Here is a 26,352-nt window from a genome sequence, read left to right as displayed (position 1 = left end):
TGGAAAATATAAATAATTGCCATTACTATAACAAGAATCACAATCGTTACATAACCACCATTACACATAGATGATTTAAAAAGGAATTTGTGGTTATACCTAGGAACATCATAAGAATAAAGAAGGAAAAAAGAATACCTTAAAATCTAGTTTTCAGACAGAGAAGAATCTGAGAGAGAAGTATTTATGTGAAGCGCATGTCAGCATGTATAGCATAGATTTCTTGCCCTTACTCTTTGCTATCTGGTGGCAGCCACATCTAGGCTGTCCTGTGATGAGGCCTTTCTCTCAACACCTTCAACATGGCAAAGCTGCATTTATATACCCTATTATATTGTTTATTTAATTGTCTGTATAATCCGTGTTGATTCTCAGAAAGAAAGGCAGACTATAGATAAGGGAAAGAACCTCAAATATGGCTATAATATGGTGTGAGAAAAAATAGTGTGGACATATTTTGTGCATTGTCCTGTGTGTATAGAAAGTTGAATTGCTTTTTAAGGTAATTGACACTTACTAGATTAGTGGCAACCTCTAGAGGCCCAATCCAGTATACTGCGGGAAAAGCACCCAGAAGTGAAGTGATTTCTCATAGGGCTATCTCCTCCCTTCTGTTCTCCAGAGAATACTGCCTGCACGTATACCATGTAGATATTAGGGCAGTGCTGTAAGAAATGGCTCCATAGTTTAGGTGCCGTGACTCAGAAGGCCCTCACCTGTGTGGCCTCCCACCTAATCTCAGAAGGTGGGGGTACCTGAAGCATGGCCTCAGAAGTGGTTGGGTAGTATTGTAAGGGAGTATGTGGTCTGTCAGGTATGCTGATACCAAACCATATAGGGTTTTAAAGGTCAATACCAGCCTTTGAACTGTGCTAGAAATAGATTGGGCTCCAGTGCAGAAGAGCGAAGACTGGAATTATATGTTCTGCTGTGATCCACTCCAGTGAATATCCCGGTTGAAGCATTCTCCATCAATTAAAATTTTGGATCACTTTTCAAGGGCAGCTCCAGATAGCAGTAGTCTAATATAGATGTAACCAGGACATATATCACAGTGACTAGATATTTTCTGTCCAGGAAAGGCCTCAGAAGCTAACCATTCAAAGCAGGTATAAGGCAGTCCTGACCACAGCTGCCACCTGCTTATCCAGTAGCAGGCCTGGGTCCAAGAGCACCTCAAAATCACAGTCATGTTCCTTCAAGGGCAGTACAACCCCATCTAAAGTGGGTGACATCTGAAGTCCCTGGTCAGATTTTCCACTCATCAGTAGTACTTCTGTTTTGGCAGGATTTAGCTTCAGGTCAATAGCCCGCATCCATTCCAAAACTGCCTCCAGGCACTGGTTCCCTGGGATCAGATGGATGTTGGAGACAGAGCTGAGTGCATATTTGTGACAACCCAGCCCAAGTCATTGGATGACTTCACTCAGCATGTTCATGTAGCTGTTGAAAAGCCTAGGGGATAAGATGGAGCCTCACTGGACCCTACAGATGAAAGGCCAGGGGATTGCGCAGCACCTCCCAGAACCACATTCTGAAACCTACCCTCCAGGTAGGACAGCAACCACTTAAAAATGGTTCCTCCAAGTTCCAACCTGGAAAGGTGGTCCACAAGGATATCATGATTGATAGTATTGAAAGCCATTGAGAAGTCCAGGAGAATCAGCAGAGTTGTACTCCCTCTATTCATCTCCCAGTGCAGGACATTCACTATGGTGACTAAATCCCATAACTGGCCAGAAACCAGATTTGGAAAGGATCCAAACAACCCACTTCATCCAGGATGCTTGAAGTTGATCAGCAACCTCCTGTTCAATAACCTTGCTCACGAATAGAACATTTGAGACTGGTTAGTTATTGAAATCTCTTGGGTCCAAGGTAGATTTCTTCAGTGGTGGATGCACCACAGCCTGTTTCAAGGTTGGGGCAACCACTCCCTATCTCAAGCAGGCATTAATTACCTCTCAGACCCAGTCAGCCAGCTCCCCTGGAAGACTGAGGTAGCCAGGGAGGGCAAGGGTCATGCAAGCAAGTGGTAGATCTCAAACCTCCAAGGACCCTGTCCACATCCTTGATTAAATAAACTGAAAATTATCCCAAATAGTTGGATAAGTTGGCATCCTGGCATCATTTGACCCCGTCACTGCTACTGTAGAGTCTACTTTGGTAGGGATAGAAGAGATTTTATTTGCAAAGTGTTGACAGTCATAGTGAGCCAATGAGCAGTCTACCTTCTCCTGGATGTCAGATCCCAACAGGCTCTGACCATCTGGAACAGCTCTGCTGGCCTACACTGTGCAGATGCAATGGTGGGAAAGTATTGTTTCTTTGCCTCTATCGCTGCCATGAAGTATGCATTAAAATTAGTCTTTGGCTGAGTTTTCCTCCACTATTGCTCTAGCTGTCTCCCTTGTCTTTTAATTGGCCACAGCTCCTCACTAAAAGGAGGGGCTACCTAAACTCTAATATCTGAGAGAGTTCTGTATGTTCTTAATACTTTGATGAAAGAATGTATTTAGTATTCAAAATTATTATGTAAATATGTGGAATGAGTACAGAAAACTTGGTATTGTGCAGATAAGACTGAATTGTTGTTTGTATTTAACAGAGACTATTATTGCATGGCAGAAGGGAATGTTTCAAGAACATTTGCTTCCTCTGCTGCTAGAACACTGCTAAATTCAGCCCCCCACTTTCTATTCATAAAGAAAATTGTAAAAAAGTTTTCAGAAGTTCTGCATGTGAGACAGAGATCCCGATTTAATATTATGTTGTATTATTAGGGTTGTATTATAGAGCAAAACGTATTTCCAGGATTGTCTGGAGAATAGAACTGCACTCCCAAGAAGTTGGCCTTCCTTTTAAATCATACTAGTTCTTACACAATAACTAAGACAGGATTAGATCCTACAACTCCATTCTGCCAACAGTAGAGAATTCCATTGGAATTTAAGGAGTCTTGTACTGGTTGAACACAGCTCTTCAGTTGGTACAAGGTTCCTTACACCGACGGAAGGCTCCATTAGTAGAACAGAGTCATAGTATTCAACCCAGAGTGTTTTAGTTTCACTTGGTAACAGGCTTCTGTTACATTCAGTTAAACTGCTGCTAAAGCCTTGATGACATCTAATTTATATCACGTGATGGTCAAAGCTCTAGAAACTGGGATCTTCAGGTGGCCTTATAATATGACTATGATTTTAAAAAGAACAGTTATGTGTGTGCTGTCACACACTTGAAATGACTAATAGTAGTATTCCTATTACAATGAGCTGCAATCCAGTCATTATGGTAAAGGTGAGATAAGGAAATGAAAACTATGGACAACTTTTAGCTATTAGCCTGGGATGGTGCATCAGTCCAATATATCACAATGATATTAGCCTATTTGGACATGATGAAAGTGAGTTTTAAAGCTCACGGCTAAACAGCTGGCAATCCCAGCAGTCATGCATCAGATTCTACTGTGATATCTATTGCCAAATATATGCATCAGGGGTTGGCCTTTCTTCTCATATATGTACCTACAAATGAAGTTCATTTGTCATTTTGACAGCAAGCACCACAATAATAGCATAGTGAAGAGGATGCCATAAAGTTGGAAAGGCAATTACTTACACCTGAAGTGTAAAAAAGCCAGTGAGGAATATTTTGTGAGGAATTCTCAAAAGTACAAGTGCAGCAAATGACATAAAGGCCACATTTGTGCCCTTTTCTGGTTTCCATTTCAGATAGTTGGCTTGGTCCCTGGATCATACCTGCCTTTGAAAGCGCAAAATATTCCTATTTCCATGTTTTAGGCTTTTTAAAACTCATCGTTGTAATATATGATTTGTGTACATTCATATTTTAAAAATGCAAATTATTTTTAGTGTTTTGATTATATTTGTTTGCTTTATAATTAAGTTGATTTTTTTCTGTTGCAGAAAATTGAGTGTATATTTAGGTAAAGGTAAAGGTTGTCCCTTGTGCAAGCACCGAGTCATTACTGACCCAGGGGAGAATGTATTGTCGAAGGCTTTCACGGCCGGAGAATGATGGTTGTTGTGGGTTTTCCGGGCTGTATTGCTGTGGTCTTGGCATTGTAGTTCCTGACGTTTCGCCAGCAGCTGTGGCTGGCATCTTCAGAGGTGTAGCACCAAAAGACAGAGATCTCTCAGTGTCACAGTGAGAGACCTGTGACGCTGTGACACTGTGACACTGAGAGATCTCTGTCTTTTGGTGCTACACCTCTGAAGATGCCAGCCACAGCTGCTGGCGAAACGTCAGGAACTACAATGCCAAGACCACGGCAATACAGCCCGGAAAACCCACAACCACCACTAGGGGAGAATGTTGCATCACAACGTTTTCTTGGCAGACTTTTTGTTATGGGGTGGTTTGCCATCCCCAGTCATCTACACTTTACCCCCAGGAAACAGGGTACTCATTTTACCGACCTCAGAAGGATGGAAGGCTGAGTGAGACGGCTACCTGGATCTGACTCAGGTCATTAGCAGAGCTTGGACCAAAGTACTGCAGCTTACCACTTTGCGCCACAGGGCTCGTAATTAAGTTGATTTTTTTGTGTTGCAGAAAACTGAGTGTATATTTAGTACTTCGGAAACATGATCTTTTGTAGGACTTGCAATACAATCCTAAGTAGAGTCATGCCATTCTAAATCTTTCGAAGTAAAGTGACTTAGAAGAGTATAACTTTGTGTAAGATTGCACTGCTGAACACTGAAAGTACTGTATTTAGTGCAGTTTGGCACAGATTTAGAAGAGCTGTTAAGAAGGAGGTTGATATGATCTTATATGCATGTGTCAGAAAAGCATGCCTTATTATTGGGGGTGTGCAAAAAAAATATTTCCATTTAAGATTGTTCGTTATTGCACATGTTAGTTTTTGTTATTACAAGTATATTTGGGGTTTTTTGTTTCCATTTATTTGAATAGGAAACACATTTCTGCTTTTGACTTTTTTGTTTTCTATCCAATTTGGATGAAATTATCATGGATTGTACAATGTACTTTTCACTGCTTGCCAAATTTCAGGTAGATAAGGAATGCATTGTAGTTTTATAGGCAGCTAAATGCAAAATTTACAGTTGTAGCATCTCGTTTATTTATTTATACCCATTTTTATCCCCAGTGGGGACCCACTTTGTTTCTCCTCATTGTTCTTCCCATTTTTCCTCACAGCAACGACTCTGTCAGGTAGATATGGCTGCTTTCTATGTAATTTGTATAGGTTTTGTACTACTTACCTGAGGGATAATCTCTGCGAAACACTAGGCAGATAGGAGAAGAAGTCTCAGTTAGCACGGCACAGTGGGTAGGCAGAGGCAGACATTTATCAACATGAGAAATTAAGGACAGGTTCAATAGAATATAATGGGTAGGACTTTGGTACCCAAAGGTAGAACAACCTCAGAGGTGGGCATTTTGATGGCTCCAAGAAGAGGCCTGCATAAATCTCTAGATGTGCAAAACAAGGTACCGAAGAACTTTTGAACAAATAGTCTCTAAAAGAAAAGAATGAAAAGAAATGGTGACACTGCATCTATATATAAAATCCAGAAAGCCCTATTTTTCACTGTAGCACTCTTTGGTGGCAAGATTAATAACTCTGATTGTTGAAAATCTTTGTTGTTATCCCTCTCTATTCCTCTCATTGCCATTTTAAAATAAAACAGTGAGACACCAAAATACTAACTGTTAAAGATCTTTTCCTAGTATTAATGTTTTTTTTTTTAAATATTATTTGGGTACAGTAATTATATTAAAGAATGAGACATTTTAAGTTAATTTTTTGTTTAATGCCCAAATGGATATTGCTACTTTTAAAAGGCATTTCCTTTCTCATGAAGGTTTTGAAAAATAGATAATACTGGTAAGCTTAATTAAGTTGAACATTATGGAGGTCTGCTGAGTATCTTGAGCCTCTATCCTCAGTATTTGTTTCATATACACTTTTTTGGTGAAAGTTGTTCATCTTGAATGTCAACGGTAGTTGATGTAAAGCATGTTTTGGAAAAAGAGCAGAATGAAAGTTTGAAAATTCTTGTATTGGTAAACTAAATTGTATAATTTCCCATTGAACCTTGAGAAAAATGCTTTCATAAATGTATTGTGGTATTTAATGTAAGGCAGAGCATTTAGGTTGCTTACTTGTTCTGCAAACAGCCACCCACCATCTTGCACATCGGCTTGTATATGGGCTTGTATTCATGATGTTAAACAAAAAAATAATACAATTACATTATAGGTACTGAATGGAATCTCTTCCATATCCCCACCTCTAGGATGTCATCAAAACAGACTTAACTTCACCTCCCTGCTCATTTTCTTGTCCCTCCTCTCCGTTCCCCGTTCATTGTCCATTCTCTCCATGCTGGAAAAAGTTCTGGAATCTGGAGCTCTGTTACAAATGCTTCTATTAATCTGGAAGTGCAGGTTAAGTCAGGTCCAGTAGCATCCTAGTAATGCTTTCGGTCTGGGTCCCAGCACCATAGTACTGGAAGGAGCTCTATCATGGTAGTATATCCTGAACCCAACACTAGGCAGATAGTATGGTAACAGTACTGCTAACATTTATGGAAGCTAGAGACTTAGAGTACTTTCTCAATATCAGTAATGATTAGGTTAGAACCTTTTAGCCACAACTGTAGGGAGGAACATTCAGATATTTCCAGTCTAAATATATATTCAAAAATTCATTATTGGTATTTTTTTGGATCTATTTGGGTATCCTGGGTGATATTTGGGTTTTCCAGAATACTGGTAATTGGGTATTGAAAAATTCTGTAAATATTTGGGAATTTTTAAGGCCAGGCTCTAGGAACTATTTTTCTTCAGATCTCCAGGATGGCCAGTCGAGGGGAGGGAGGTGGAAGGGAGGCAGCTCTCCCAGGCAATGGAATCAGACATTAGGGGGATCAGTAGAACTGTCTGCCCAATCATGCCGATTCTATCACAGCCCTCCATGGATTTCTGAGCATGTGCAAAGAGGATAAGAAACAGGCCTGGAGGTTGACTCCATTTCAAGGCAAGATTTTTTTGGAGTTATGCTGCCTGCTGCTACCTGCTTGGGAAGACGTCCTTCTTGTTCTGTGTCTGGACATCATCAGGATTGGTTTTCCCACAGTGGACAATTTCAGCATTTTCTATATATTTTTTTGCCTGGTGGGGTTTTAATTGGGGGAAGGACCCCCCCTTTCAGGTTCTTTAAACACAATTTTCCTTGGTTTTGTTTTGAGCTGTTTTTAAAATGGTTTTAAAAGTTTGTACTGTTGAGTTCTCTTCTTTTAGGTTGTTTTAGAAATTTAACTGCTTTGAATTTTTTATGTTTTTATTTTTAAAGAGTTTGTGCTTGGGAGATATTTTCCAAGTTGGATTCTCTGGTTTGAAATTGGCTCTGTTGGGCTTGCAACAATATTCCTTGCTTAAATTGGTTTGGCTTGGATCTCTGTTTTGACATTGGTTTGTTGGGCTTGCTACACTGGCTCGTGGTTCTGCAGCGATTCTCTTGTTTGACATTGGCTCTGTTGAGCTTGTTGGTTTTATTTGCATTTGGAGGCTTTTGGACAGTGGTTACTTTTGTGTGTTTGGTTACTGGCTTTTGTCCTGGAGAAAGCTTGGGATTCCCTCCTCCCAATAAGAAACAATGGGGACAGGTGGAATGGCTCAGGGCATCTTGTTCAGAGACCTGTAGAGTTGGACCCTGTTTTCAAATTCACTTCAAATATGGGGGTTCTTTTATGGAGAGCCACTCCAGCCCCCCCAAACGAGCTTCCCATAAGTACACTAGTGGCCAAAATTGTGGAAACCTTTTGGAAAAATTGCATTTTTGAGGTTTGATGGCTCATAACACCACTTTTTTTTTGAGTAATACCATAAAATTATATATCAATGGAAAGATAATTTAATCAAGAATGTAATGCAATAACTGCTGTGGTAGACATAGGAATCATTATGGACATGCTCTTCTTTTTCATGGAGTAGTGGCTTTCATGATAACTGCCAGAGGAAGGAATAGAAAACGGTAAGGAAATACTGGTACCCCCGTTGCAGTTACACCTCTCTACTACACCTCCACCATTGGAACAACTCCTCCTGGAAATGAATTGGACACTGTCTCATTAAGACTTTGGTCTTATAAAAATTTATATACTCAAGGCACTAGCACTTTAGCATTGTAAGCATAGGTCACTTTAAGTCTATGTTTATTCATACAGTCTGCTGTTAAGCTTGTCTTTGAAAGGACATGTGACCTTACAGATGCATTATAATAAGATGCCTTAGAGTGTTGTTGTGCAGCCAGAAATTACTGTACATCAAAACTTGAATTAATTTGTAATATTGACTGATTCTTTGTATTTATTTCTTTTCTTTTTTTTAAATTTTATTGGATTAGAAACATTTAATATCCATTACAATCAATTTCCTTTAAATTCTAATATTCCAATTCTAACCCCCTCCCTTTCCCCCCCTTTTATTGACTTCCAACAGTTTTCCAACCCTTTGTCTATTTTCCCCCTACTCATTTCAAACTTATTTTATCTATTAAACATATATTTTCACTCTCTTCTAAGCTTATCTATTATAACACAATGCTATCGCTATTTCCCTTCCCTTTTAACTTATCAACTAAATAATACATTCCAGGCATATATTCTTCAATAGTCATTTTAGTAGCCTGTACTCTATCTTACTCATTCTAGTCTCGTCTATATGGTACAAACAATTTGTCCCTCATTATACATAACTTTAAGTACATTATAAGCATTGCATACATTCAATATAAGTCAATCAATTTGACCCATACTCCATATGTTACTCTTTACTTCCTTCTACATATCTTATCTTCATACTATTTTAGTTATCTGATTTCTCCATTATACAACTATCTACCAAAAATAGTCAATCATTTTAACCCATATACACATTCAGCATGAGTCAATCAATTTAACCCATATTCTGTATGCTACTATATATTTCCCCCCCTTTCTTGCATTCATTCATTTTGATTATATAAATTCTCCATTATACAATTATCTGCCAGTGATGAAATTAATTAATTTCTATCCTTATAGATCTTATAATAACACCTCTATTACTTAATACTATGTATAATAGTCAAATAGAATAATTGCTTAGAAATTTTCAATTAACTCTCCACCCCCCGGTATAGTCACTTCCCTCTTCTTTTGTTATATTTCAGTAATTTTCAAACTGCCACAGTTCTCTTCCCACCTCCCATTTTTTCACCAAATACTGTTTCAGCTTCTCCCAATCCGTGTTAAACTGTCCTGGATCAAGGTCTCTCAGTTTTCTTGTCATTTTATCCATCTCTGCCATGTACAGCAATTTGTAAATCCAGTCCTCAATAGTTGGCACTTCTTGTACTTTCCACTTTTGCGCGTTTTGTATTTATTTCTTGATACACTGTACATATATTCAATAGAGTTTATTTCACTTTGTTAGTAAGGTTTTCACGGTGCATTTGTTTGCTTGCTTTCCTACTGTAGACCAATACAGCTACTCATGTTTTTAAAAAAGAGTTCTGAAATGGTATGGGTGGCCTGAATAAACTGGAATACCAGTATGGATAACCTTCTCATTTTTTTCAAGTGTACATCTCTAACTCTATCAAAATCATTTTTGTCAGCCTTGAACATTTAGGATAATGAGCTTCAGTGGCACACCCATGTTTCTTCTGGTCACAGCAAAGTGAACCTTGGTGCTATCATGTGACTGAGCTTGATTTAAAGGGAAAAACAGGCTGTGAAGTTGTGAGCATGTTGCAAGGACTGCCCCTCCCCCACCTCTGCAGTTTGGTAGAGACATTGTTATAATTATCAGGAGGTCATTATCCTGTTAATGGATCTGTTTACCCTTGGTGAGTGGGCACCAAGCTTTGTTATGTTATTTTATTTTAAATATTTGTATGCTGCCTTTTCATCCAAGTAAGGTTCCCAAGGCAACAGGCATCAAAACATTAAAATGTCTCAACAATAAAATATCAAGACATTAAAACAGTATTTAAAATAGTATATACAATATTTAAACATTTCAGTAAACTGCATAAACATATATAACAACAGTGATCAGGTGTGTGTGTGTGTGTGTGTGTGTGTGTGTCAAGAACAGTTAAACAAAACATCTTCACCCTCTGGTGGAAGACAACAATGGAGGGAGACAATGGAGGGAGTTCCAGAGTTTTGGTGCCGTTTCTCAGTTCGCCATCTGTCTAGCCTCAGGTTTCAGGGGCACTTGAAGCAGGGACTCTGAAGATGACCGGAGCAGTAGGTTCATGTGGAAGTAGGAGGTTCCTCAGCTATGCTGACCTTAAGCTGTATAGTGGTTTAAAGGTCAATACTAGCAGAATACTGTTGGAACAGAATACTGTTCCAGCTCTAGCTTCTGGACAGTCTTCAAGGGCATCCCCACATAGAGTGCATTGATGTAATATAATCTAGATATCACCAGAATACACACCACAGTGGCAATTTTTTCCTACCTAGGAAGGGTCAAAGCAGCCCTTGCTACCCCTCTCTCCCTCCTGTTGGATAAACACTACCTGTTTATCCAACAGGAGGTTTGGCTCCAGTAACATCCCAATTCCTAGGCCCATTCCTGTGTCAAAACTTTCCCTCCACCAGTAGCACCCCTGTTTTGTCAGGATTAAGTTTCAGTTTGTTAGCCCTCATCAGTCACAAAACTGACTCCAGGCAGCTGTTTACAGTTTCCACAGCTTCCATGGGATCTGTTAGAAGACCGAGTTAAAGCGGAGTGTTGTCTGCATATTAGTAGCAACTCAACCCAAATCTCTGGATGACTTCTCCCAGCAGCTTTATGTAGTTGTTAAAAAGCATGGGAGACAAGATGGAACATTGCAGGACCCCATAGACCAGAGGTCAAGGGCTGGAACAGCAGTCCCCCAGCACTACTGTCTGAGACCTGTCTTTGAAGTAGGATTGAAACCACTGCAGATCAGTGCCTCCCAGTCCCAATCCCAAAGGGTGGCACAGAAGAATACCATGATTGATGGTATCAAAAGCTGCCAAGTGTTCCAGGAGAATTAACAGGGTCTCATTCCCTATGTCTGTCTCCCAGCTCAGGCCATCCACCAGGGCAACCAAGGCTGTTTCAGCCCCAGAATCAGGCCTGAAAATTATCTGCTTCATTCAGGAAACCCTGAAGTTTTCCAGACACCACTCATGTATTCACATTGCTCAAGAATGGTATATTTGAGACTGGATAGAGTAGATTTCTTTGGAATGGATGCACCATTGCCCACTTCAAGGCAGGGACAACCAGCCCCTCTCTGAGGGAAGCATTTATGGTCTCTTGGACCCAGTCCACTAACCCATCCACCCACCCCTGCTGCAAAACAAAGCAGCCAGGAGGAGCAAGGTTTGTACAATCAGATGGTAGGTCTCACACTTCCAAGAAGTTAGGTATGCTTCTGCATCAGAAGACCTTTAGTTGCTACATTATAGTAAACTACAGAACTTGTAATACATTGACACTGTGAGTAAAATAATCACACGAAGCCAACGGTATATACTGAGATAATGTTATGAGAACTCGGGCTGGAACCATATGTGTTTGAGAGTTCTCATGTACCTATGTTCATAATTTTAAAAGTGGAAGTTTTACATCAGAGCTAAGTTAAAATGTGGGTGGCTGGTGCTGAGCATGGGTTTTCATTTTTCTGAATGGTAAAGATATTTTACACTCTGCTTCTACTGAAAAAGCGGGATGATAAATGAACCTCTTTAAATACCAGTAATCTAATACAGAACTAAGAGGGAATGTATGACTTCTCATGTTATAACTCAATAGCTCTGAAGATATAAAGACCTTCTGCCTGCAGTTTTTTCACCCTGCTCTTCTCTAGCGGGGTGGGGGTGGGGACTCTACTGTTTTAATTCAATGTTTCTTAAAATATTGTTGTAATGTAGGAACTGCTCAAAAACCTAAGAACAAAGCAGCAAAATATTTCATATAAGAATTGGTAGAAAAATGCCACAATTTTATGGTATTAAGCATTATAAATTGACTTATTCCAGGTGTAGAAATAAATGAGTCTTTCACTGGTGTTTTTGGAGACATTGGCATGTATGGCTCAGTGAACTAGCAAGTGCTTCAAATACTGATGAGCTGAATATAGAACACATACGTTATTTGATCTATATCTAAACATGTAACATGATGAAATTTTTGTAGAGATTATTGCAGTCAATATTCATGGGTTTACAGGCATCTGAAACAGTCTGCAATGACTAATTTACCTCAAGATGGACCAAGAAACATACCAGTGTGTATCTCAAGTGCATTTTTCAGAGCCAGTTTAGTGTAACGGTTAAGTGCACAGGACTCTAAACTGGAGAACTGGGTTTGATTCCCCACTCTTCCACTTGAAGCCAGCTGGGTCACCTTGGGTCAGTCACAGCTTCTAGGAGCTCTTCCAGCCCCTCCACCTCACAGGTTGTTTTGTTGTGGGGATAATAATAACATATTTTGTAAACCACTCTGAGTGGGCATTAAGTTGTCCTGAAGGGCAGTATATAAATCAAATATTATTATTAATGTTATTATTATTACTAATGACAATGCATATTACTAGACAGTTTGGATCCTATTTCCTTCAGTATACTTATTGTAGTTCAGTGTAATGTCCCATTAAGAAATATTTAGGGAAATGGATGATGCAGACATGAATGGCAATCTCTATGATCATTAGATGTTGAAGTACATGAAGAAAGAAAGCTCACAGTACTTTTCATAATCAGATTATATACTCTTACTATTAATACAGTTTTTGGGGAATGTAAAAAATAGATTAAAAATCTACTCCTGAGTACTGGATAGTATCCTAACTAGAGGTGGGCACGATAAAAAAAAAATTACCGATCAAGCTGATCGGGGATCGGCGCCGGCGATGACCCCAAATCACCGATCCACACCGGTCATCTCCCGTTTCCGATCCGTGGATCGGGGATCGGGGAGGCCAAAGCAGACGGGCGCCCCGCTGTTCTCAGCTATGTGGGAAGATGGGTGGTGGTGTCGACCGCCGGGTCCAGCGGGCAGGGGAGGCGACGTTCACACACACGCACACACGCGCACACACACACACACACACACTTAGAACAGAGGGGGGGAGTTTTTAACCCGTCCCTGCCTCTCCAAATAGAGAGAGAGAGAGAGACACCCCGTCAACATGTTTCAGCCAGCTTTTTAAAAAAAGCAGGGACAGAATCCTCCATTCCTCCCCACCCAATTTTAAAAGCAAGCAGCCAGTCTTCCAAAAGCATATTTTAAACACACACACAGAGCTGTGAAAGAGGTTTTCCCTCAAAATACAGTGTTTTAAAAGCAGGTTAAAAACAGAGAGTGACAGACAGAAAAACAGCCAATCCTCCTACAAAGCCCCGTTTTTTAAAAAAGCAAAAAACGTTTGGAGTGCCCATGGCTACAGAACACCCCCTTCCCCCTCTCTCCCCTGGCTGTCTTCCAACTGGTGAGTGCATTGCTGCTCAGTGGTTGGAAGGAAGTCCTGCTGATCAAGGCAAGCTGGGCTTCCATTCGGGTTTCCAGGGTGACAGAAGGAGGGCAAACTCAGCTAAGGCATTCCCCTGGCTCCGTTGCCAGGGGAGTAGATTACTGGCGCTGGAGTGACTGGATCTCCGATCAGATACCGATCGCCCTGATGAAGCCCCCCCCCCCCCCGAACGCTGGATCGGTCGCCGTGGATGGCACCAATCCGCCGGGTCCCGATCGCGCGAATGCCATTATCGTGGGTATTTTTCTATCGTAATGCCAATCGTGCCCATCTCTAGTCCTAACACATTCTCATACCAAGTTCCATTTGTGTTCCAGTATACATTTGGAGCTCCTTTGTGGGTAGGATTTACCATTCACTTCAATATGGGGAACACTTCCATGAAGTCAGTTACTTCTTCATTGAACAGGAAAGTCTTTGTTGAGCATACACAGGAGAGTGCTAAAAGTATAAGAGACGTTTCCTGCACCCAAGGTGATAGAAAACAAAATGTTATCTTCTGCATTTTGATAGTTTTGTTAGAATGTATGAGAAGGGGGCCCACAAGGAGTCACAGGGGAGACAAAACACATTTTCCCTCTGGCCATCACTATTTCCCATCTTACTTCAACTTTGCCTTCCCTGTGTCCCTTCCTCTGCTGTGGTTCTACTTTTTGCCACTCATTCACCTTCTTTTTTTTTTTTAAATTTTTTTATTGGAATTAGAATCATATAATTACATATTACAATCAATTCCCATTTCCCAATTTCTAACCCCCTCCCTTTCCCCCCTTTTCTTTTGACTTCCAACAGTTTTCCAACCCTTTGTCCCTTTTCTCTTACTCATTTTAAATTCATCTATCTAACAAACCTATATTTTCCCTTTAATCTAAGCAATAATTCTTTAACTATTTTTAATACTCTTATCTTTAAGTCCCTTCTTCCACATTAGACAAACAATTTGTCCCTTTTTAACATAATTTCGTAGTTTCCTGGTTTCAAATATTTCTATAAGCCTTATACCATATAACCCATACATTTATATAAGTCAACCAATTTGACTTATATTCCGTATATTACTTTATATAACTATCATCAAAAGTTATCAATCAATTTAATCCATATATTTCTTCAGGTAGACTTATTCAGTTTAACATGTTACACGTTTATACCAGAAACCATATTAATTAGTCGGTCCTTATAGTTAATTATTTTCTATCCATATTCTATATTTTTTCTATATATAACAATCTAACAAAATAGCTGCTTAGACATTTTCATTTCTCTCTCTACCCTCCGGTAAAGTCACCCCCCTCTACATTTCGTCATATTTCAGTAATTCTCGAACTGCCACAGTTCTCTTCCCACCTCCCATTTCTTCAGCACATATTGCTTCAGCTTCCCCCAATCTGTGTTGAACTGTCCTGGGTCCAGATTTCTCAATTTTCTTGTCATTTTGTCCATTTCGGCCATATACAGCAATTTGTAAGTCCAATCCTCAATAGTTGGCACTTCTTGTACTTTCCATTTTTGCGCATACAAAAGTCTGGCCGCTGCTGTCATGTAAAATAACAATGTTCTATGTTGGGCTGGAATGTTCTCCATTCCCAAGTTCAGTAGCAGGAGTTCTGGGTTCTTATTAATTTGAAATTGTAGAATCTCACTTATTACTTTTATTATTTCTCCCCAGTACTGCCTGGCTACCTCACACGTCCACCACATATGATACAGAGAGCCCTCATGTTTTTTACATTTCCAGCATTTATTAGAAGTGTTCAAATTCCCTAGCGCAATCTTCTTTGGTGTCATGTACCAACGATAGATCATTTTGTAAATGTTCTCTTTGATATTAGTACACGTTGTAATCTTCATTGTGTTTTTCCACAAGTATTCCCATGCCTCCATTGTTATCTCTTTATTAAAATTTATGGCCCACTTCACCATTTGTACTTTGACTATTTCATCTTCAGTATACCATTTCAACAGTACTTGATATACCTTGGAAATTTCCTTCTTATCCTCTTTCAAAAGTATCTGCTCTAGTTCCGAATTCTCTGTTCTTATGCCTCCCTTTGCACAATCCGAATTGTAGAGATCTCTGATCTGCCTGTACTGGAACCAATCGTAATTGGGAGATAACTCGTCCTGCGTCTTTATTTTGAGTTTAGAAAATTCTATTCGGGTTATCTCCTTATATGTTAAACACTGTTGCTCAGTATAGACAGCTCTCGGATCTATTACTTCATACGGAACTACCCACATGGGGGTTCCTTCTTGTAGGAAGTCTCTATACTTCTTCCAGGTTGCATATAGGCTTTTCCGTATATAATGGTGTAGGAACATAGAGTTCACTTTTACTTTGTCATACCATAGGTATGCATGCCATCCAAATATTTTTTTGTATCCCTCTAGGGCCAATAATTTCTTATTCTTCAACGTCATCCAATCTTTCAGCCACACTAGGCAAATTGCGTCATAGTAAAGTCTTAAATTGGGTAGTTGCATTCCTCCTCTTTGCTTTGCATCTTGTAAAACTTTCATTTTCACTCGAGGCTTCTTGCCTGCCCAAACAAAATCTGATATTTTCCTCTGCCATTTTTCAAATTGCTTAGAGTCTCGGATAATTGGTATTGTCTGTAACAAAAACATTACTCTTGGTAACACATTCATTTTAACTGCTGCAATCCTTCCCAGCCATGACAAATTCAATCTATTCCATTTGATCAAATCTTGCTCAATCTGAGTCCATAATTTTTCATAATTGTTTTTGAATAGATCTATATTCTTTGCAGTCAGTTCAATTCCCAGATATTTCACCTTAGTTGTTACTTCACAATCCGTTATTTCCATTAACAGTTGTTGTTTTTGCTTAGTCATATTTTTACATAATATCTTTGACTTCTTTTTGTTGATATAAAACCCTGCCAGATCTCCAAACTCTTTAATCTTCTCTATCACTTTTGGCATATTCTCCATTGGATCTTCCACAATTAACATTATGTCGTCCGCAAATGCTCTAATTTTATAAGAAAAGTCCTTTATTTTTATTCCGCGGATTTCTTCATCTTGTCGTATTTGTATCATCAAAATCTCCAGTACCAAAATGAATAGCAGCGGAGACAACGGGCAACCTTGTCTTGTTCCTTTACTTATAGTCAATTTCTTGGTGGTCTCGTCATTGACCACAATTGCTGCATTCTGGTCTCTATAAATTTCTTTAACTGCTCTTATGAATTTTTCTCCCATTTGTAGCTTTTCCATAGTGGCAAACATAAAGTCCCAGTTCAAGTTGTCAAACGCTTTCTCTGCATCAACAAAGAAGAAACCAACCTCTTTGTCACAACGCTTATCATAATACTCAATAGCATTGATCACTGTCCTTAAATTGTCTCTGATTTGCCTACCAGGTAAAAAACCTGCTTGTTCCTCCTCAATAATTTCCGAAAGCCACCCCTTCACTCTCTCTGCCAGTATCTTCGCAAAGATTTTGTAGTCATTGTTAAGTAAGGATATAGGCCTGTAATTTTTCACATTAGTCGGATCTTGGCCCTCTTTAGGGATCAGTGAAATGTTGGCTTCCTTCCAGGTATCTGGAATCTGTTGATCCTTTAATACTCCATTGATCACTTCTTTTAGGAATGGTACCAGTTCATTGGCCATTGTCTTATAAAATTTAGCTGTAAGTCCATCTGGCCCTGGTGCCTTTCCCAAATTTGTTGATTGTATTGCCATTTTTATTTCCTCATCCGTTACTTCATTGTTCAGTCTGTCTCTCCACGTTTCCGAAATTATTGGGAGCTTCATTTTCTCCAAATATGTCGCTATTAATTCTTTATTGACCTCTTTCTTATTATACAATTTAGCATAAAATTTATAGAAGGCTCTGCTAATGGATGTCTGTTCCAAATACGTTTTATCATCTTCACATATTTTGTTTATTATTTTCTTTTCCTTTCTCTTTTTCAATTGCCATGCCAAATATTTCCCGGGTTTGTTTGCACCTTCAAACCCTTTTTGCTGTAGTCTTTTAAGATTCCACTCCAGTTCTTTATTGTTCATTGCTGTTAGCTGTTCTTGTAGTATTTTAATGTCCTGATAAATTTTCTTTTTCCCCGGTCTCTTCTTTAGCTGTATTTCTTTGGCTTTTATTTTTTCCATAATCTCCTGTCTCTTCTCCTCTTTCTTTTTTCTGGCTCTTCCATTTAAATCCATTAGTATGCCCCTAATTACCGCCTTGTAAGTATCCCAAACCTTGTTGGTTGGTACTTCTTTATTCATGTTATATTGTATGAAGAACTTTGTTTCTCTTCTAAGCATCTCCATATTCTCTCCCTCTTGAAGTAAGTCCTCATTTATTCTCCATCCTTTCCTTTTGCTCCTTCTCCCCAATTTCCACATAATTGGATTATGATCCGAGCCTACCATCGGCATTATTTCCACTTCCTTAGTCCATAACGCTAAGTCTTTTGAGGCCCAGATCATATCAATTCTCGATAATGTAAAGTGTCTTGCGGAGTAAAACGTAAATTGTCTACTTTTCGGATTTTGTCTTCTCCATACATCTTCTAAAGTTTCCTGTTGTATCAGTTCAAAAAACAACTTTGGTAGAAATCCTCTTTTCTTTTGTGCAGTTGATGATTTTTTGTCTAACTCCAGATTCGTCACTCCATTGAAGTCTCCAGCAAGTATTATCTGATCATATGAAAGTTCATCTAGTTGCTTCCTTAAGTCCTCAAAGAAGCTTTCTTTTGCTCCATTAGGTGCATAAATTCCAACTACCAGCACTTTCTTTAAATTCCATACGCATTCCACTGCTATAAATCTGGCTTCCACATCTTTCATTACAAACTTTGGCTGCAGTTCCTCTTTAATGTAAAGCACTACTCCTCTTTTTTTCTTATTAGAGGCCGCTGCAAAATCATTGCCCAATTTTTTTAATTTTAAATACTTTACATCTTGTTTTCGAATATGGGTCTCTTGCAAACAAACAATATCACATTTTTGTTTTAATAGCCAGTGAAAAATGCTTTTTCTCTTGTTCGGTGAATTAAGTCCATTTACATTCCAAGATATAACCTTACACTCCATAATCATAATCTTGTTGCTGGTAAGTCCTTTTCATTGTCTCTTATAAATCGCTCCATCTCTCGTTCCGATCTGATGCGTCTTTTGGCCCCTCCAAATTCAAAGGACACTCCCTCTGGTAGTTCCCATCTGTACCTGATTTTCATGTCCTTCAAAATCTGAATCAGCGCCTTATATTTTTTCCGATCCAATAACACCGATCTGGGTATTTCCTTCATAATGATAATCGTCTTGCCGTCAATCTCCAATGGATCTTGAAACTGTTTAGTCACAATCTTCTCTTTCATATTTCGGGTCGTAAATTGCACAATCACATCTCTTGGTAGTTTCCTCTGGGTCGCAATTCTTGAATTTACACGATATACCACGTCCAGGATAGCCACAACTTCCTCCTCCTCCTTCCCCAGGTATTCAGCTAACACCTCCGTCATCTGTTCTTGCGCTGTTTTTCCTTCCACTTCCGGCAAACCGCGAAATCTTAGCTGCTTCTCCATGTGTTTGCTTTCCGCAACCGCCATTCTCCCCTTCATCAGCCTCATCTCTGTTTGTTGCGTATCAGTTAAATTCTCCACCGCGCCTTCTACTGCTTTAACTCTCTGCTGTGTTCCTTGCAGTTCATTTTGCATTATTTCCATACCTTTCTTTACTTCTGACAGCTCACTTTTCACTGTCTGTTTAACCTCTTTGATCAGCTCCGGTTTAATGTCCTTAAGTTCTTTGATCACTTCTAAGAGTTTTTTGTCTAGATTCTCTATTGCTGATTGCCACTCTTTTTTCGACATCGTGGGGCTTGCCTTGGCTCGCTCCCACGAGTCCGCCCTCTTCCTTAACTCCGTGGCGTGAAATTAAGCGTCTTTTTATTTTTTAATTTAAATGTCCCAGTCTTTTTGCAAAGAAAAAACTTTTAAAGAATCCAAAATGTCGGGCGTCTTTTCTCTATGGTTCTTCTATGGTTTTTGTAATTCAAAATGGCTTACTTCCTCTTCCGCTGAAGCCGCGGCTTTTCCCCTTTCAAAGATGGCGATTCCCTTCTTCCTGCCCTCCGGCAGGGGCCGCTTCTCTCCAGCAACTCTATTGTTATTACATACTTCCTGTTTCCCGACTTCCCGCAGTAGCTCTCGCGATGGCAGAATTTTCTCACAGCTCCATAACCGCAAGTATTCAAAACAATAGTCCTAATTCTTTAATAACTTCTTTAAACTTAGTCTTTTTTCTATTTCGACTCTTGCCGAGTCTTCTCCCCGTTATAATTAGCCTGTTGCAGTTTTAAAATCAACTTTTAATCTTCTTTACTTTTAACAATCTGTCCCGTATCAGGAGATAGTGATCTTTACCTTCCCATTCACTTTCCGTGGGTTGTAATCACTGTTTCAATCTTCGTTTCTCCTCCACTCCTCTTTCCCCTGTTGAAGCTTGGGTACGTAGGTCTTATGCCAACCGCATTGGCCCCGAAACTGCCGCAGAGATCTTTGCCGACCTGTCACAGGGTGGGACCTCAAGGGTCGTGAGGGGGCCCGTCACGTAGAGCCCCCCCTCGCCCGAGATCAACGCGCCCTGAGGTCTTGAGCGTTCTTTGCCTGCTCTCCGCCTGAGAGCAGTCGGCCGCGGGCTATTTTGCCCCCGCCGGCCGGTTAAAACGGCAGTCCGGTCAGCTCCGCAGTTGGAGCTGCGTCAGACCTCCATAAATCCCAAACCGGAAGTCCACTCATTCACCTTCTTGATCTTCTTGCCTGCCTGCCTGCTTGCTCACCTTCCCAGTCTTCCTGTCTACCCAGTGATGTCTCCTCTTGGCTACTTGTCTGCTCTTCCTGATTGCTTGTTGTTCCCTGTCTTCATTCCCCTATCCTGCTTGTTTGCTCATTGATGAAGTGAAGCATGGGTAGAAACAGTCATGCAGGCGAAGGTTGCTGTAGCTGCCTGTAGCTTCTTTGAACTTGTTGGTGGTGGCTGTCACCACCACGTTTTAGTAACATCTTGGGTTGCTACACCAGTCCAGTGTGCTGCCTGAACTTGTGCTTTTCACTTATGCCTTTTGGGGATCTTTTAAACCGCCCAAGTATTTTTCTTAACAAAATGTATTTTTCTGCAAACCTTGTGTTTCTACTGGATTTTCAGAAGCCTACTTTTCACACTTGGCTTTTACATATGGGAAGGAATAACAGGAGGATACCTTGAGTGTTAATGCCATTTTTTGGGGATGTGGCTCATTTCAGATGCCATCAGGTTTCTCATATAAATAATTTAAACCCTTATGTACTATCAAACAAAAAGTTTTAAAATTGGGAAATGGTAAATTATGCATTTATTTACTTCATTTACAGTCTGTCTGTCTTGTACAAACTCCAAGTGGATTTGGTTATTACCATATTAAAAAAATTGAAACCATACATTATATTTTTAAAACTAAAATTCTGCAGGGTAGTCCAGGCATGCTTTAAGATGCTATATGGTTCTAGGATAGGGTAGTATAGATATGTTCAAGTAAATTAATTAAAAGGGCAATACAAATTTACACTCGTTCTGAATCTAATTATGATAAGGATGAGAAAGGCTTCTATTTTTAGAAACAAAACATTTAGACGAATAGTTATGTGATTTGTGGCCCAGTCTTGGAAATCTTCTACAGGGCAGGTCTGCTGTTGAAAACAGGTATGCCAGGTAAACAGGGAGTCTGGTTGAGAATTTATATCGTTATATGCCACCTGTTATGTGGGTGTTTTGTTGTGGGGATAATAATAACATACTTTGTAAACCACTCTGAGTGGGTGTTAAGTCATCCTGACGGGCGGTATATAAATCGAATGTTATTATATACTCCTAAGAGTTATTAGAAATTTTGCATTTACTAAGTCAGCTGTATTGTCAGGTGGTCAATTTGGTATTGCCTATAGGCAAAGATACTTAAATGCAGATGTGTACATCTCAGCTTAATATCTTTTACAGTGCAATCCCAAGAATAGTCCAGGCTAAGCCCATTGAATAACTCAATCTAAGCCCATTGGAGTAACTCTTCTTAGGGTTGCACTGTTAGTCATGTTCACCATCTGGTTTTAAAGCAAAAAAACAAACAACCCCCCAACAAAGTGCTTTAATGTACTCCAAACAGAAGTCATATTTTCCATTATCTTTTAATTATTATGCTCACTTTCAGTAGGAAAAATAACAAAAATGCTGTCAAATCTATACATAAGCTTTTATAAAAATATAAAACAAAATATTTTGTTGCTTTTTTGTTTTGCACAAATAAATACAAATTTAAAACATTTTTAAAAGCTCACCTTCAGTACCGTTACTTAGGTTCTTTGTTCCATTTTCATTATACTACTGTTACTTAAACAGATCCCTGTACACAGGTACAATATTTCTTAACTGTACGTAAAGCAGTCCGTAGGATTTTTTGGAACCTTTAAGCATGTGTATACATGAGGCAAACTTGGTAGCATTTTTCCAGAAATGGAAGGAGGCAAAGGACATTTAAATAAGACATTATTATTTAGAATGAAAGGGACATCATAAAGAAAAGCAGAGAGATAGAGCCAATGCTAGTACACAGTCTAGTCCTATGTAAAAATTCTTGAGTCTGTGTGTGTGTGTGTTGCTGACTGAACAGGGAATAAAAGGGAGAATATAAAATATACTTTGTTTGTCCAATGAGAAGAAGAAGGGGGGCAAGGTCTAGGATTCCTTGAAGATAATGGGGTTGTGGGTCTTGGGCAAGACTGAGTTGTTGCCTGGTTCCAGCTCAGTGTTTGCATCCCAAGGGTGGCTGAATCTAAATTGTTGGGCAAAAGAGTCCTCCTTATACTTTTAATCTGTTGGACCATTGGGATTTGGATTTGGGAGAAAAAATTCAGGTTTTGGTAGAGCTGTTAGGTTGAGAAGTTGGCAGGGTGTGTGGATAACTTGAATTAAAAGAAAAAAGGACTAGCTTGGATGATGGTAGAAACTGACCTAAGCCTCTTTAGCACTGGGGACATGGGGATATAACTCCTCACTATTCTAGAAGTTAAGCTGAAAAGCTTGTCTGGGTCCTTTGGCATCTCTCATGTTTGGTCTGTGTGGTGGGGTTCTTTTTAGTCTGCACCATGTCAAAATGAGTCAGGATTGATAAGTGCTGGCACTTTCATCACCAATGCCATCACCACTGACATCACAGTGCCAGCCCTTTCTTTTTTTCTTTTTCTTTTTGCTCATGTGGTGAATTGATGTATCGTCGGAATGCTTGATCAATCTATTTTCTGGATTTTTTCCTCTCAGCTGATTGGTGCATCAATCCTACGCTGGATTTTAATTTAAAAAAAAAAAGTGGAAAGGAAAATGGAAAGAGGGGAGGGGGGATTAATGGAAAGGGGGGAGGGAGTGGCTGGGTAGACAACAGTGGCCAATAACAATGAAGTGAGCTGGCAGAGGGTGGAAGGGGGGGAGAAGAGGGTTTTGTTTTTTTTAAGTCAATGTATGAGTGTATGAGCGCTCCCAAGAAGGTTGTGGAAAAGCCACATAGTAGCCAGAGTGACTGGCAGCAAATTGGGTGCAGATGGTCACAAAAAACCCACACTGCAGTATGGGAACTGAACTGGCAAAAATGGCCCTTCACTGGGCCGGGCAGGATACCTGCTTTCATTCTGAGTGCAATTGATTAGTTTACTACTCTAGGAGGTGAGTACAGCATTCACAGGCATTAGCTGTATGGGGCTAGAATAATTGTCAGGCATTCCAGACAAGCCCCTAACAATAGGTGTTTTGAGGTTCTTTAGGGCTTGGTTGGCATTTTATTTTCCCTGAATGTATGGCTAGTGTTAAAGTTCTCTTTAATGGTAGAGACAATATGCTTTCCAAAATGGGGGATGGATCCCCGTGGCTGTTGCCTATTATCTAATTCATCAGAGGTGTGATATTCCATGGGTGGAGGCCTCATTGGTGGCTTATCCCTAGGGTGGATGCCTTCTGGACAACATTAATTGCTATATATTCTTCTCACTGTATATTGTAGTTAAATGTACAAAGAAAGACCAATGAATCAAGAGGAAGAACAAACATAGGTCCAGATAATTTCTAAAATGTATGTGACCTTTCTTATTAAAGCTTGTTCAAAACAATACATATGAATTTGGAAATATCAAGAGATATCATGCACACATTTCAGATGAAAATTTCAGAAAGAATGACTTGGAGACGCTGAAAAATTGCTAATGTAAGATTTTTGCTCTGGTGTAATAATGAGATCATCAATATATCCCAAATGATATTATTTTATTCCTTTTATTCCTTTGCAAATTAGAGACCATTGACAATAGTAATTTCTTTCTTAAAACTGCTCTCCCCTTCTGAAATTTCCAATTATCTGATCTCAGAAGTCAAGGGGGTGATGGCTGTATGATGCCTCACGAAGAAAGAAGGGAAGTGACCTCTCTTGGCCACAGATTTTCACATCAATTCATTCCAAAATAAATAAAATGTCACCTCAGATCAGAATAAACATCAGAATATATTTTCAAGCAGAATGTCAGACACAGTATTTGTACTCAAAGCTGTATAGATAGACTTTGAAATGAATAAAAACAAATATGCTCAGAACTGCATTCTAGCATCAATTCCATCCTCATGCAGTGCTGACATTGTGCCTTTGTAGACCCTTTGTAGTAGCAGGGCTTCTTGTCACTGTGCTGTGCTGCAATTGGCATTGTCATCCAAAGTGCTGAGCTACTAATTTGCTGATACGGAATGTTTAGAGTTCATCAGCCCTGTTGGCTTCTGCTCAATCCAGCCTTATAATCATACATTTATCTACTTTACTCCTTTAGTGTTGTTAACACCTTTTTATGTGAAGAAAAATTGGGAGTAGTGTATCTCTTTGTTATCTGTTTGATTTTTAGCAACCTTTATATGGGCTGGTGTATCTGTCTTGATGGTTTAGTGGTCCAAGCATGAACTCTCTCAACATAGTTTTTCCGTAACGGGTGAGGTGTGCATATTGCCATTAATGTTCTTGGTTCCTCTGAGCCATGGTGAGGAACAATCAGAACAAAAAACTCCTGGACTAAACCTTAATGAGATCTTTGTACAAATGACTGCTCGGGTCACCTTCCCCCCTTCCATTGAGAACTATCTATCTGGGCAGTTGTGGAGGACTCCTCTTTGGTTATCTATCTATTCAGTTGTAGGAAAAATCATGTTCTAAAGAACCCTCAAGGTTTATTCCCTCTTTTTTATTCCACTAGATGCTAACTAAAGATGAAGCTTCATAAATAACTATATTTCCCAAATGGTATATATGTGCCCCTAATTTGAAGCTTTCAGCACTAAAGTGTCCCTCCTCTTATCTTTAAAATAGTTGGCAAATAATTCTGAAGCTATGCAAAGAAACTTACATAAAATGCTGATTTTCTCCCATAAGTTTCAATGTGACCCGCCCTGAGCCCGTTTGCGGGGAGGGTGGAATATAAATATAAATATAAATATAAATATAAATATAAATATAAATATAAATATAAATATAATGTATGCAAATCAGATGCATTTTCTGTACTTCTGACTGTAGCTCACTCAGACTGAAGAACTTATCCAGGAGTTTCTCCTGAAACTTCTAGGGATGGGAAATGGAAGAGAACAGGAATCTGCATAAGGAAAGAATTTTTATCAACCTTCTCCAAATACTTCAGTTTATTGAGAAAGCCTCAGAATCAACATTTAAAAATAAAATTGCCATATTGTAAGAATTTGTTAAGTTGCCTTTAAGATAAGTCTGCTCTGTAAGTGACTGGGAATTGGCAAATAGGGGTGGGAAAATTAAAAATCAGGAGTAGAGCTTTTTTAGAGGGAGGTAAACCGCTCTTGGATTATTAAACAGGTGGAAAGATAAGGGACTCTGGTTACTGAGGGGTTAGGAAAGGCACTTTTGATTTGATGAGGGGTATCTTTCTTTCAACACTGAATTCTGGTTTGTTTGTTTTTAAACTCCTGGACTAAACCTTAATGAGACCTTTGTACAAATTAATTCTTGAAGGATAGACTGCTGTATGAAACGAAAATAGAATTTGTGCCACTTCAAATATTTATCTTTTCCTGTGTTCCAGGGCATTATGAGGCATTAGATGACTTATAGGGGTTCTGGCTGAAACCGTATGATGGGTTCTGAAGGCATAGCAACTGAGTAACTATGCTTTGTCAATTCAGACATCATCACAGTTAGGACAGCAGTGCTTTGGAAACAGATTTCAGCCCACTGCTGCAGTGGATACTATGACTGTAGATCTTGCCCACATTCTCCTCCCATGATCAGAAAAGATTGTTTGAGGAAGGTCATGGATCTTTCCCGTCAGCACCTTCTGCCATCAGATCATGAAATCTAACCCAGTGTCTCTGGTCCATAATTAAACATCTTTAATCATAATTAGAAGTGAGACATCATATTACTCCTGATGGTTCATTACTTATCTTCTAAGGATGTTTTTCTAGAAGTAAGCTTCACTGAATAACATAGGACTTACTTCCAAGTACATCTTCTTAGAATTGCCTCTGCGTAGCCTGCTCTGCTTCTGCTGCTGCTTCTGTCCGGTGTGGATTGGTCGGAACAAGCAGGGATCATCACAGTCCAAAGCTAAGCAGCTGTATGAGCTACAGCAGCTAGTGAAATCCTAAACAGAGATATTCCAGACTAAGCCCCTTGAAATCAATAGGCTTAGACTTGAGTATCTCCGCTTAGGATTTCACTGTTAATGTGCTTTAAATAATTACAT

The 26,352-nt window shown here is 39.4% G+C and overlaps 1 protein-coding gene across 1 annotated transcript in view; it reads left to right on the top strand.

Annotated features, from left to right (window-relative positions):
* The window catches only part of PHF2 (PHD finger protein 2), a 230,813-nt gene that overhangs the window by 9,878 nt on the left and 194,583 nt on the right, over positions 1-26,352 (top strand). The window lies entirely within an intron of this gene.

The sequence above is a fragment of the Eublepharis macularius genome, chromosome 4 (genome assembly GCF_028583425.1).
Source record: "Eublepharis macularius isolate TG4126 chromosome 4, MPM_Emac_v1.0, whole genome shotgun sequence".
Classification (NCBI taxonomy): domain Eukaryota; kingdom Metazoa; phylum Chordata; class Lepidosauria; order Squamata; family Eublepharidae; genus Eublepharis; species Eublepharis macularius.
Note: the sequence above shows the minus strand (reverse complement) of the source record. Positions and strands in the feature narration are given on the sequence as shown.